Below are 12746 nucleotides of genomic sequence, written 5' to 3' on the forward strand. Positions count from 1 at the left end.
CATTTTTTGTGTGGCTTTTTTCACGGTTTGTTAACATGCTGTGCAGGTGTGTACTGGACTAGCTGATCTCGACATAACGGGGAAACATCTGGTTTGACTATTCTTCACCTGTAGTTTGAATGCTGAACATTTGCCTGTTTAGATCATGAGACCAGTCACTATACAGAGATGTGCTTCTGAATGTGGACGATGTGTCTTCTGCTGCAGTGATGCAGTTCTGCTTGTGTTGAGTGATGTAAACAACTGATCGATCTAAACTCTTTAAACGTCAAAATTGATCATTAGATTTTTTTATGACGCAACAGCGGTGAGCGTTCCCACCTTCTGCTCTTTGTAACTTAACGCCATCTTTCCGTTTTCGAGTTTTGGACATGATTTTGGAGGATATATCTTCGCAGTAACGATTGACCGCAAAGTAAAGCTACCGGAAATGTACAACCCCACATCCGGTCTCAAACCAGGAAGTTAGCATTTTCTCGTGCACAGGGTCTATTGGAATCGAATGGATTATAGAGATCAGTGATGATACCCAGTGGAAGTGTATGTAGTTACGGGTAATGAGAAAAGATGAAAAGAACAATTCATAACTTTTTTGTTAAGTTACGATGTGACAATGTAACCACACTTTCCCTCTGATAAACAGTGTGGTTACATTGTCATTGTTTTAGGACACTTTGGGACACATTAACTGACCTATTCGTAGCTGTTGTTGTTTAGCTGGCTTGTCAGTTGTCTGGAGACTGAAGGTCCGATGACAGATGTCTATCTCTTTCCTCCACATTTTCACTTCATTGTTGAAGGGGACTCCTTCTCAGATGGTAAAACATTGATCTGATGCTTCATAACTCGCGTCTGAAGGTGCAGACATGAATTCAGATTTGCGTCAATGGTACACAAACACCCACGAGTTCTCTTCTCTTCTGCCTTTGGGGGGCTACGTACTGCATGAGGCTGGTCTCTACTCACGTACAGATATGGTGATGTCTATCTCACCACTATTTTTGAATTGGGGCAACATGATGGCTTCCGCAAACCAGCGCCTGCCACTATCTGTGTTTAACGAATTAATGCACTTTGGATGAAAAGTTTACGAGTGCAAGAATACTACACCTCACGATGACGTGTCTGTTACAGACAGCTAAATCCTTTATTTATCCTTTGTTTGATTTAGTCAGTCAGAATGAAAATTCTAAACAATTTATGTAAATATTTGGTTTACTGGGAAAAAGTTCAGTTGTCTTTTTGGCCTAATATATCCTGTTCGGTCATGAACAGTTGCCACAAAATAAAATAAAGGATCGTGCAGTTGAAATAAAGTGGAACGACCCTTTAAAGGACAGCTTTGGTTTGTGCGAAAACACATTTTTTGGTATTATGACTATGTCCCTTGCGCCAGCCAGACGCACTTCGTGTGACTTCACCCTTGACTCAAAGAGTAATGAGCCAGCCGGAGCCTAAAAGCCAGTTCCAAGAATGCCATCTTTTTTTCCTCATACACTTCTGAATTCTAAGAATGCAATCTATTGCTGTAATCTCGTTCCAGAAACAGCATCCATATACCAAGAATGTCATTGTTTATTCTAAATATTGCTGGTAAATATTTCTGTTTACACAAATACTAGAACATATCTTTCCATCACAGCATGGCCAGGAACTACTTTAAAGGGAAACAAAGGGGTGAAAATATCCACAGTGCAGCCTGTGACTTATAAAGATGCAGAGTTTATGTATATCAGATGTGGACCGTGCATTCGGGGGCAAAGAGCTGTTGATTAACAATAGTGTATTTTTGTTAGCATGGGTTAATGTGAGAAGATGTTATACTTGTATTTCCACCTGACAACCAGCTGCGTTCATCTTATTATTTTATTTTCTCTTTTTATATTAAAATGTGAGAGCAGAGTGTAAACGCTGGCGGATCCTGAGAGTGCTCGAGCTCCTGCTGCTGCAGATCTTCCACACAGACAGAGAGATACGAGTCTGTTTAAAGCTTCTTCAGTATCACTTTACACTCCCACACTGATGCATTTCTTCTCCCTGCAGGGACGCCCAGTGGCATTTATCTGGCTGGAAGGAAAACCCACTGAAACTGTGCAGGGCTGACCTCCAAAGTTGGAAGCTTGCCTGTGCATAGCAGCACATGTTATAACATGAAGACCAGGGCTGAACACAAAGCATTTGTAAAGGTCTGCTGAAACAATGCCAGCACCAAAAACTAAATACATAAACACTAAACAGGCCCGTCGGGGTTCACGGGCTCCATTTAAAGTTCAGCCAGTGTCTCATTTTTAAATTCACTTGTTTTTAGTTCGTTCAAAGCTGCTTTAAAATGAAAGTGGGAATCCTGCTTCAGTAAAAGAAAATATGAAAACTGTAACAAGTAAATACAAACAAAAAGGCCCACATTAAATACTCCCCTCTCCCCAAATTTAAAATACAGAAACAAAACAAACGACTCATGAGCAGCAAGATCCAAGAAAAAGACTAATCACACTAAATACAAGCTAATGCTCAAATGCAACAAGAAAATCTAAGACGACAACAACAACATTATTATTTATCTATCATTTAGGTTCCAAGTCTGTAAAACTTGCATAATGATCATTGTAAACCTACAATTTTCTGCCATGTTGCTTCCTGCATCAGTGAAAGGGAAAATATTTCAATCGTTTTTTATTCATAATTCATCGCACCTTTACAAAACATGTCAGAAAGAAATCCTTCCACTCCTAACTCTGTTTTAATTCAGCGGATGATGTCCTCAGGATTTGGGTTAGCTGTGCTGTTTTTGCAGACTCCTCGTTCCTCCTCGGTATCTCCCACAGAGCAGAGATAATGCTGATCAGAGATCAGCAGAGTCACTCATGAATCATGCTGACTGGGCTGGGCGGGCGCTTCGTGACTCAGGAGCGCAGTGGCCAAACGCACATACATGACCGCTGGACTAAAACATAAGGAGACACAAATTTTCATCCTAATCGTTCTTCGTTAGGAAACATCTGACAGAGAAACCTTCGAAATGTTTTTAGAAAGTAGAAAAACGACAGTTATCGGGAGAAAATCCCTGAGCAGACTGATTGCATTTATTGCTTTTCTTGGAGAACCAGTGTTGGCTTTTTTGTCTGTTACATTTCTATAGCCTGTAGTTCAAATACCTCTAATATCTCTGACTGAAGTAGGCGGCACTCTTTTGGGTCGTTTCGTGTGAAAGAGCGATCACAGCCCGAAGCTAGAAAGCCAGAAGTCAACAACCACCATCTTGATGCCTGTTGTGTTTGACTGCGGTTTTAGGTTTCATTGAGCCATCTGAAACAAAGAAATCCCAGATAAGTTGAACTCTCTTGCAGACAGAAAATGCAATCAGACTGGAGCTTTGCAGCTTTCTGAAATAATCATTTAAAAGCAAACTCTAATCACTTAGCTGGCTTTGATCTGCTTGACTCGGAGTCAATCTGCTGTCGGAGCAGAACTCGACATCAGTCTGACAAACACTACACCAGCCTGTAAATGAGAGGATGAGTGTTTAAGGTCTTTGAGAAGTCGAGTTTCAGTGATGAGAAGTTTTCTCTGGAATCTTGGAGAAGCTCATTCACACAATTCCTGAATTCATGTGCTTGAAACATGGCCCCATGTTATGTTTGAGACAATGTGGGCCATCCATACATTCTTTTCACTGATCCTGGGAGCCTATCCCAGTTGTCACAGGGCGAGAGGCGGGATACACCCTGAAAAGGTCACGAGTCTATCATAGAGTTTACACGGAGAGACAGACAACCATTCAAACCCACAGTCACATCTGTGGACAACTGACCTAACCCCACTAACTGCATGTTTTTGGACTGTGGGAGGAAGCCGTACCCAGAGAGAACCCACAACCACGGGGAGAACATGCAAACCCCACACAGAAACGCCGGCCAGATGGACGAGTTGCTGTCAGGTAAGAGTGGTTATCACGGCATCGCCTTACAATGTGAACCATGTCAAATAAAAGCTACTGCTAAAGAAGATTCAAAACACCAATAAATAAATAAATAAAAACAGTTAAATGTAAATAACATAGCTACGGTGGCCCGAAGGTTCAAAACATCAGCATTTAAAAGGGACAGAAAAATGAAAAAACACAACAGCAAAAGATAATTCTCTTTAAATGAAACAGCAGAGATCATTTCAGCCTGCACATTTTCAAAAACAGGCTATAGCACAAATATGACACAAATACCAAACAGCATAAAACATACAGATAAAAATGGACATTAAACAAATAAAAGTAGAAACATAAGAAAAGCCTCGTGTCGTCTTTTCTGAGCTGTCAGGTCTTGCACCTCAAAACACATAAAGATGTGAATTTGGGGAAAAACTTTCTTAATATGTTTCTAATAAAAATCTGTGACTGCAGAGAAAAGCTGCTGATCACAGAGGGAAAACACTGCTTCTAAAATGACTGAAGATCCCATTTAAAGCAGCGTTCTGGAAGTTGCTGACCTCTGACCTCGTAGTTCTCAGTAACGCTGCTGTTCTGTTTCGGTATTTCTTCCCAGGAAGGTGACGTCCCCGACCGTCCGGCCCTGCAACACTGTCAGGTTGAGATACGATCTGAGCGAGGAGACAAAAGATCTCGACAGCTGATGGCGATGCATTCCTGACGCCTGAAGGAGGTTCACGGATAATAAAAACAAAGTCCTGCTGAGTGAACAGATCCGGCTTCACCTTCAGCACCATTTAAAAAGCAACTGATTACGTCACACATGAGGAACTCTTCTTCATACACGTCATTTTATCCAAGTCAGTGAATCACACAGGGGAACAGGGAGACGCAGGGAGACACACAGAGACACAGGGAGACGCAGGGAGGCACACGGAGACACAGGGAGACGCAGGGAGACACAGGGAGACGCACAGAGACACAGGGAGACGCAGGGAGACACACAGAGACACAGGGAGACGCAGGGAGACACACAAAGATGCAGGGAGACACACAGAGACGCAGGGAGACACACAAAGACACAGGGAGACGCAGGGAGACACACAGAGACACAGGGAGACGCAGGGAGACACACAAAGATGCAGGGAGACACACAGAGACGCAGGGAGACGCAGGGAGACACACAGAGACACAGGGAGAAACACGGACACACAGGGAGACGCAGGGAGACGCAGGGAGACACACAGAGACACAGGGAGACGCAGGGAGACACACAGAGACACAGGGAGACGCAGGGAGACACACAAAGATGCAGGGAGACACACAGAGACGCAGGGAGACACACAAAGACACAGGGAGACACAGGGAGACATACGGACACACAGGGAGACGCAGGGAGGCCCTGCCTGGATTCAAACCTGGGCACCTCACCCTGTGAGACAGCGATGCTGCCCGCCATCTCACCGCTTTGCTACTTTTACTGTATTTTTTTTTATCACAATTAAAGTTTGAATCTTCATCTTACGTGGTGCATCATAGATCTATAATTATTATATTAATATTAAAATATATTAGGTTACAACACACATTTATCTCTAAGCCATATGAATGAAATGAGTGCCATTTACAGTCAGAGATGACGTTTGACCAGATTCCTCTGTGACCATAAAGACCAACAGCAGGAAAACAGCTTCTCCAAAACAAAATGAAATCAGTATGCTTAATTCATCTGAACTTAAGCTTCCATCACAGATATCTGCAGACAAATACAGAGAAACTGTAGGCAAGGAAATAGCATTATTACTTTGACCAATCACATTTGAGTCAGCATGCTGGTGAACTGACCAGAAGGAGGAACATCAGGTCTTGATCTGGATATCCACCGGCGGCGCTACAAGCCGTGAAAAATGGTTTGTTTTCTCAGCAAGCCACAGTTCATAGGTGACAGGCTTAGACTGACCTAAAGCTCACGTGAGAGTAACTGAAATTATTATTAATAAACTTCAATCATCTTGAATTTAAAATAAACTTCAAAGAAACCTTGGACTAACCATTAATCTAAATCCAAATGAAGCTCAATCCAGAGCTTCTGTTTATATGATCAGTGGAAAATATACAGGTGTTGGTTTTATATCTAGAAAATAAGCATGAGGTTATGATTATTAAAGTAATAACAAAAATCTGGGGCTTTAAGGTAGCGTTCACCTGTAAAGTGTTCAGCTTAAAGTTGATTTACTGCTGATGTTTACTCCCCACAGTGTACATGCCCAGTGCATAACATTCTTATGCACTGGGCTTGCCTCCACCAGTGTGTGAATGCGAGAGTGAATGAATAGTGGTATTGTAAAGCGCTTTGGGTGCCTTGAAAAGCGCTATATAAATCCAATCCATTATTATTATTATTATTCTTATTATAGACCACCCAGTGTAGGGTTTACGACACAGTGCTGCTAATGAATCATTTTTCATGTTTCTGCAACGGTTAATCCATCAGTATGCACGAGGTCTTTATTAAAAGGGACATTTTTAATGCTGACTGTTTTACTAAAACATAGAAAGCAATAATAAAGCACTTTACTGTTATTCTGATTAAGATGCCAAATTACAGTTATTCACGTGTGCTGGTCGAATGCTACAGTTCATGAATGAGCTCAAATTTGGGCATAAAAACCTGACTTTGGTTTTTTAAGCCTGAAAAGTAACAACATGTGTTTTTAGAAATCTGCAAAAACTCATATAGAACTAAAATATTTGGGACTTTTATATATATATATCTACACCTCCTCGAACAAAAGAACTGCGCTAAAGTTTTCCGATGGGTGGAAGTGACTCTGATAGATTGTGTCGCTCGTGTCAAAGCCACCACAGTGACTTCGTCTTTATTGATTTTCACAGCAAGAGCTGATTTCTTCTTTTATTGCGATATGAAACAAACCGGAATCCGTTTTTTTTACAATCAGCTTTGAGATGTAGATACTATTGCTGAAGAAGCATTTAATTCTCGGCCTCATGGTGACTTTTACTTTTCGGTACTTTTACTTCAGTAAAAACTTGAGTACTTCCTCCTCGGGTGCAGATAAACTGCAGGCTGTTGTTTACATCTGTAAATAAACATCTGGCATGTTTACGCTGATGTGGGTTAACCCTAAACTATTGTCACGTCTATTTTACATGATATAATATTAAAGTACAGCAAAACATGGCAAACTGAAGTACGCTTCTTTTTCTCCAACTATACAACTTATAATAGAATAAAACAAAGGTGTCATAAAAAGGTTCAAAAGTTAGTGAAAAATGTCATTAAAGAAAGATTCCTAAAAATAAGTTAAAAACTGAAAGAACTTGTTCTTCGGTCCACTCATTCCTGGGACACGTGAGTCCTGTCCAGCATTCAGTCTCCCTGCATCACTGACGACCGTGGGACACAGGAAAACATTTTGACCAGCTGACTATCACATTTTTTTTAACCAAAGAAATTCCCGTGGAACTTCCCACCTATACCTAATATGGAAGCAAATCAATAAAACAATTCAAGTGAACCAAATCTTTCACTGCAGAGTCACTCAGTGATGAAGCACACAGTTCAACCTTAGAGGAGGAGGAGAGATCTGCCTCACGCTATCTGCAGGGAGCGGAGGAGGTGGAGGAGGTGAAGCAATGTGATGAAAATAAAGAGCATACACCAGAGGAGGTAAAACAGTTGTAAGTATGGAAGGATGATAAGGAGAAAGATAAGGGGGAGGAGTGAGAGTTTATTGCGCTCAGCTCATTCAATGATAAAAACTATCAGTGTTATCGATACGGCTCATTGGAGCTGATCAGACTAGCCAGCGGCTTCCTGCTGCGACAGGAAGCCGTCATCACTGCGACTCCGTGATAAGAAGAAGGTGGCTACCACTGACACACACACACACACACACACACACACTTGAAACATGGTCAGTGCCGTTTACTTGTTTATGAGCAGGATTACAGCAAAACTATCAGGTAGAAGTTGGTGAAACTCAACTTTAAACAACAAATTTTGATCCAGGATGTTTTGGCTCTTCAAAATTGTGAACTAGGCAACTGATCGTTATTGAAGACGTGTTGTCTGCATCCTTACAGTTGAGTTGCATGCACACTAATGTTACATAAAAAGGTAAAAGGTCGAGAAGAAGAAGTCGCTACCCTCCCATCAGTGAGATCGGGTTTCCTGAACAGGCCCAAGAGGTCAGACATCGCCTCACTTTGTGGATGTGCTGTGAGTGAATCCTTAGAGAGCAAGCAGACAGCATCTCTTCTTCTGCTGCACTAAATCACACCTGAACTGCAGCTGCAGCAAAATGTGCGAAATATCCAAACTGAAAGAGCTGAAACAGCAAAATGCAAAAACACTATTTTTCCTTCTGCACATAGAGCATTCACGTGTCTTCGTTTCTCCCTCTCCAAATATTTGTATTGGAGTTTATTTAATATCGAATCTTTTCTCAAACCTTCTGTTGCTTTTTGCCTCATAAAGCACGTTGGCTTGTCTTTTTTTATTAAATCTCTGCATCTTTACTTCTGCGACGTGTCTGCGTTTGTCGTTTTCCCACAGGCTTTTTCCTCTGATTCTTATAGTGGTTTAGGATTGAAGGGGCCCCTAAAATTGCAACCAACACCCCGTTTTGCCGCCGTGTTGGAACTATGTCCGAACCACCTTGTTCTTCACAGATTTGCTGAATTTTTTGCTGACCTGCCCTTTTTGGACCCACAAGCCTCAGCTGCCTTCGTTTTGGAAAAGAAGCCAATGTTCCAAAACAAAGTGAAACGTGATGGTAATTTTGGGATTCTGGGGGACGAGCGGTTGACTCGCTTCAGGCTTTACAGGTAGCGGTGGAGGATGGATGGGGGATGATCCCGGTCTCTGGAGTCAGAGCGCGATGTTTACATAAAACAGGATGTATGACAAAATCGGAACAGTCCTGTTCATTTTTTTTCCTTGACGGAAAACCCACCTTTACACTAACCGGTGAGACTCTCCAAAACATCTCGCCGCTGATATGTGTCAACAAGCTGCCAGTCTGTTGGCCAACACTCACTGCTGCCTTCATCCCTTCTACTTCTTCTCCTCCTTCTTCTTCTCCTCCTCCACCCAGAGGAAGATGCTGCAAGTGGTGAAAAGACTTTCTCAATGAGTAACTGCCAACTGCCACGGAGCACGCACACTGCACGGGTATTTATAACCTGAAGCTGGACGGAGAATCAGATGAAATAAAGAGAAGAGTAAATTGTGTTGTTGTGCTGAGCAGCAGGCAGATGGGCTCAGAGATTAGATCTGACCTCAGATCAGAGCCACCGCTGTTATTTAAGCTGCGGTGGGCCGCGGCTACAAGCTGGTGTAACAGCCAGACCTGCAGTGAGGAGGGGGTGAGGTAACTGCAGGAGCTGATAGGAGCTGAGGATGCCGGGAACCACAGACACCCCGCGACTCTGCCTGCTCCTCCCCCGCGACGTGGACGGCCACAGGAAGCATGTGGGCCCTACAGGAGCTGAACAACAGTGTAACACACTTCCTCTTTTCAGTGGTGACACACACACACACACACACACACACACACACACACACACACACACACACACACACACACACACACACACACACACACACACACACCATGGTGCTCTCCATGACAAATTACATAAGCAACACTTCATAATAAACTCTGAACCTCGGTTTTTTTTTCTTTTCCCCACTTTTAACCTCCTGCCTTTAAGAGCAAACTGCATGTATGTTCCAGTTTCACCTAAAACTGAACACCGAGGAGCAGAAGAATATGATAAAAACCACAGAAAGTGGTTCCTATCACTGAAGTTCTTTTCCAGTTTTTATTTATGGAATTCAGAATTTACATTAAAAACTCCCAGAGGAGAAAAAAGAACATCCTCCGTTCCAGCCGACTGTCAACACAACAAATTCTCTTTAGTTCGAGAAAAAGAAACCAAAAGTAAAGAAATGTAAACAGAAAAGAAAAGAAAAACAAAGTGTGTTTGATGTAACAAGGAATAATGGGTTACAATGCACCCAATAGCTCTCAAGCCAAATTTCAGTACATATATTTTACACTTCCATTTGACTGCAGAGCTCAGACTTACTTTCCATACAGTCCAGAAGGGAGTCACAGTTATAAATAAATGAATAAATAAGATATTTATAACACATCAGATCCAGTGCGAAACTGTAGGGATGAATTTTTTCATTTTCACGCCCATCGTTAATAACATGAACCTGATCCGCTGGTGCCGTGACCTCTGCCCTTTACACTCATATCTGTTTCCTCATTGTTTCTGCTAAGCTCAACATTACTTCAACAAAGGTTCAATACTAAGTGCAGTTTTTCTCAGTGACTCACCGAGTGAAACAAAGAAGAAGAAAACAGAACAAAACTTGCAGAAACTGCAGATTCTGAACTTGCAGAAGTCTTCAGAAATCCATTTTAAATTCTCTTTAATTGTTTGCTGGAAAGAAAGTTTATATTTATCGTGTATTTTCTATTAAAAAGGCCTCAAAATGCAACTTTTTTTAATACAGTAGAACAAGTTTGGTGTCATCAAGTCAAGTCAAGTGGCTTTATTGTCATTGCAACCATGTGCAGAGGTACAGTACACAGTGAAACGAGACAGCGCTCCTCCAAGGCCACGCTGCTACATACGACATATAACAGACCATCAGCACAGGAATACACAAAGTGCAATGTGTAAAAGTTGCAAAAAACCAAAACAAAGACAGTGCAACACCAAAAAGAACAGAATGATACAGACACACAACAGTGCAATAGAAAAGTGCAACAATGACAGTAGGTTGTGCAACAGACTGAGCATTGTGCAAAAAATGCATTGGTGGGATGCACAGGATCCTCGACAATTTTGTTGTGTTTAAAAATGCATAAAGTGTAAATGATCTCAGGACGTCTGGCTGCTGCAGGCACGCAGGAAAACTGAACGCGCTAACAGTGTAGTTAATGCGAGAGCTCAGATGACTACAAACAGGCGCCACCATCAGGGCCTGAATAAACTGATGTAGAAGTGACCAACTTCACAATAGACAAATATGTCTTGGTATGAAAAATTAAGTTGTTTCCACCACTGTGACAGCTCATGTCTCCTTTTTAACAACACACCCATTTAAATTGTTGGGGGCTGCCGACACGGGCAAGCCGGGCTTCAGCTCACGTGGAGACACCGAACTGGACCTCTTGACCATGTTTGTGCTGTTTGTGCTTTCTGGAGCATTTTAACATGATTATCTGATCAATACTCTCGCTGCTGTGTGGTTAAAAAATGTTTTCTCCAGTCTTTTTAACGAGTGAAACTCAAAGGCTGTAATCAGCAGATGTTTGTGTCTTGGCAAGAGAAAAAACAAGAAAAAGGCAGGAAAAATTCAAGGCACCACACAAAAACAAGCTTTAGGAAAACACCCCTGCATATGCACAAGAGGGAAATTAATGGGAACACAGCTGTGGGAAATGAGGCACAGGTGAACAGAATCTAGGTAAATTTAAAATAAATACAAAGGACTACCAAAGAGACAGAGACTTTTCAAGATCAGAAGCATCTTGGGGAGGCTTAGTAAACTGAAACACAAACCAACGCTCAAGATGTGAATACAAAAGTAACCAGAACCAAAAGCTAAAACACAAAAGACGACCTAAAAGGAGTAATATTAATGTGCACCCACACGGGTACAGCTTACTAACCCAACTAACCAAAAGCAATTAGACAGACTTAGCGCTTCACTCCAGAATATTATTTCTTCTGGCTCCAAAAAGAAAAAGAAAGACAGAACATGTTCACGTTCAGATCGTCTCTTCGTGACCTGACAGCAGACAGAGTAAACTTGGCCGTCACATTTTCCCCAGAAACTGTCCCAACCCTGCGTCTATTTGCAACCCTGTTTATACTGAACACACTACAGAATGATCAAAAGGACATTAGAAATGTGCAAAGTGAGCTTTTTTGTCACTACGTTGTGTAAGAGTACACAGCCGACTGGGTTGTAGTTTGTTTTGTACTTTAATTACAGAAAGACGAGCGACGCGAGTTATGTCTCTCTGACTCTCACACATCTAATGAATAGAGCGTGTGGCCCAAGTCTTCAGGAGTGCTTTGGTGTTTTTATTATAGAGGCTCGTGCATTTGATTAGCCTGTTGCTCACAGTACCAATCAGCAGGCAAGTGTTTCTCTGTGCTAAACTCTCTTTATGTGAAAGTCCGTAACCTGTCCCTGACCTTCCTGTGTCAGAGAAGGATAATACGGATGAAGGAGTAAATGACGCAGTGTCAGGAGACCATAAGAGTCATCAGATTGGCTGATCTCTCACATGTGTATTGATCGTCAGGACTGGGTGACTCATAATAATGTTAATTATATAAACGTGTGGCTGTAATCTGATGTTGTTTAAGCAACATTTAGTGGGTTTATCTTTGTCTTTTATCACTGTAATTTAGTGGATATTTTACCGTCCTGGCTTTTAATGAAAAGTTTGGACTTAAAGACAAACAGCAGGGCATCTGGACGTCCGACACAAAAGTTTTTAATTGACCTTTTTTCTTGAGGAGAAAGTTTCCAGACGGTTCTGAGAGAGGCATCATTCATCTCAGGGCCTCGTCCGTCTCCTGCTTTAAGTCTTTGTTTGACAAGGCGACCGCGTCCGTCTGTGTTTGTCCGTCCGGTAAACACAGGCCTTTGTTTTCCTGCTGCGGACACTTAAGTTAAGAAGAGGTTTGCCCCGCTCTTGGACTTCGGGGAAGTTATTTTCTGGTTTGTTTTGGAGGGCTTGTAAATAGTTGGTGATTTGTGGCA

General features: G+C 42.0%; 1 long non-coding RNA gene across 1 annotated transcript; it reads right to left on the reverse strand.

The window, feature by feature from the left end:
- Nucleotides 1-1961: 1961 nt before the first annotated feature.
- LOC308398626 lies at nucleotides 1962-9016 on the reverse strand. Its single transcript, XR_013971979.1, has 3 exons — nucleotides 8902-9016; nucleotides 3156-3501; nucleotides 1962-2944 (listed from the first exon to the last, which is right to left on the reverse strand). It is a non-coding gene; the product is annotated as an uncharacterized lncRNA (long non-coding RNA).
- Nucleotides 9017-12746: the final 3730 nt, after the last annotated feature.

Source organism: Rhamphochromis sp. 'chilingali' (genome assembly GCF_963969265.1).
Source record: "Rhamphochromis sp. 'chilingali' genome assembly, chromosome: 6".
Lineage (NCBI taxonomy): Eukaryota > Metazoa > Chordata > Actinopteri > Cichliformes > Cichlidae > Rhamphochromis > Rhamphochromis sp. 'chilingali'.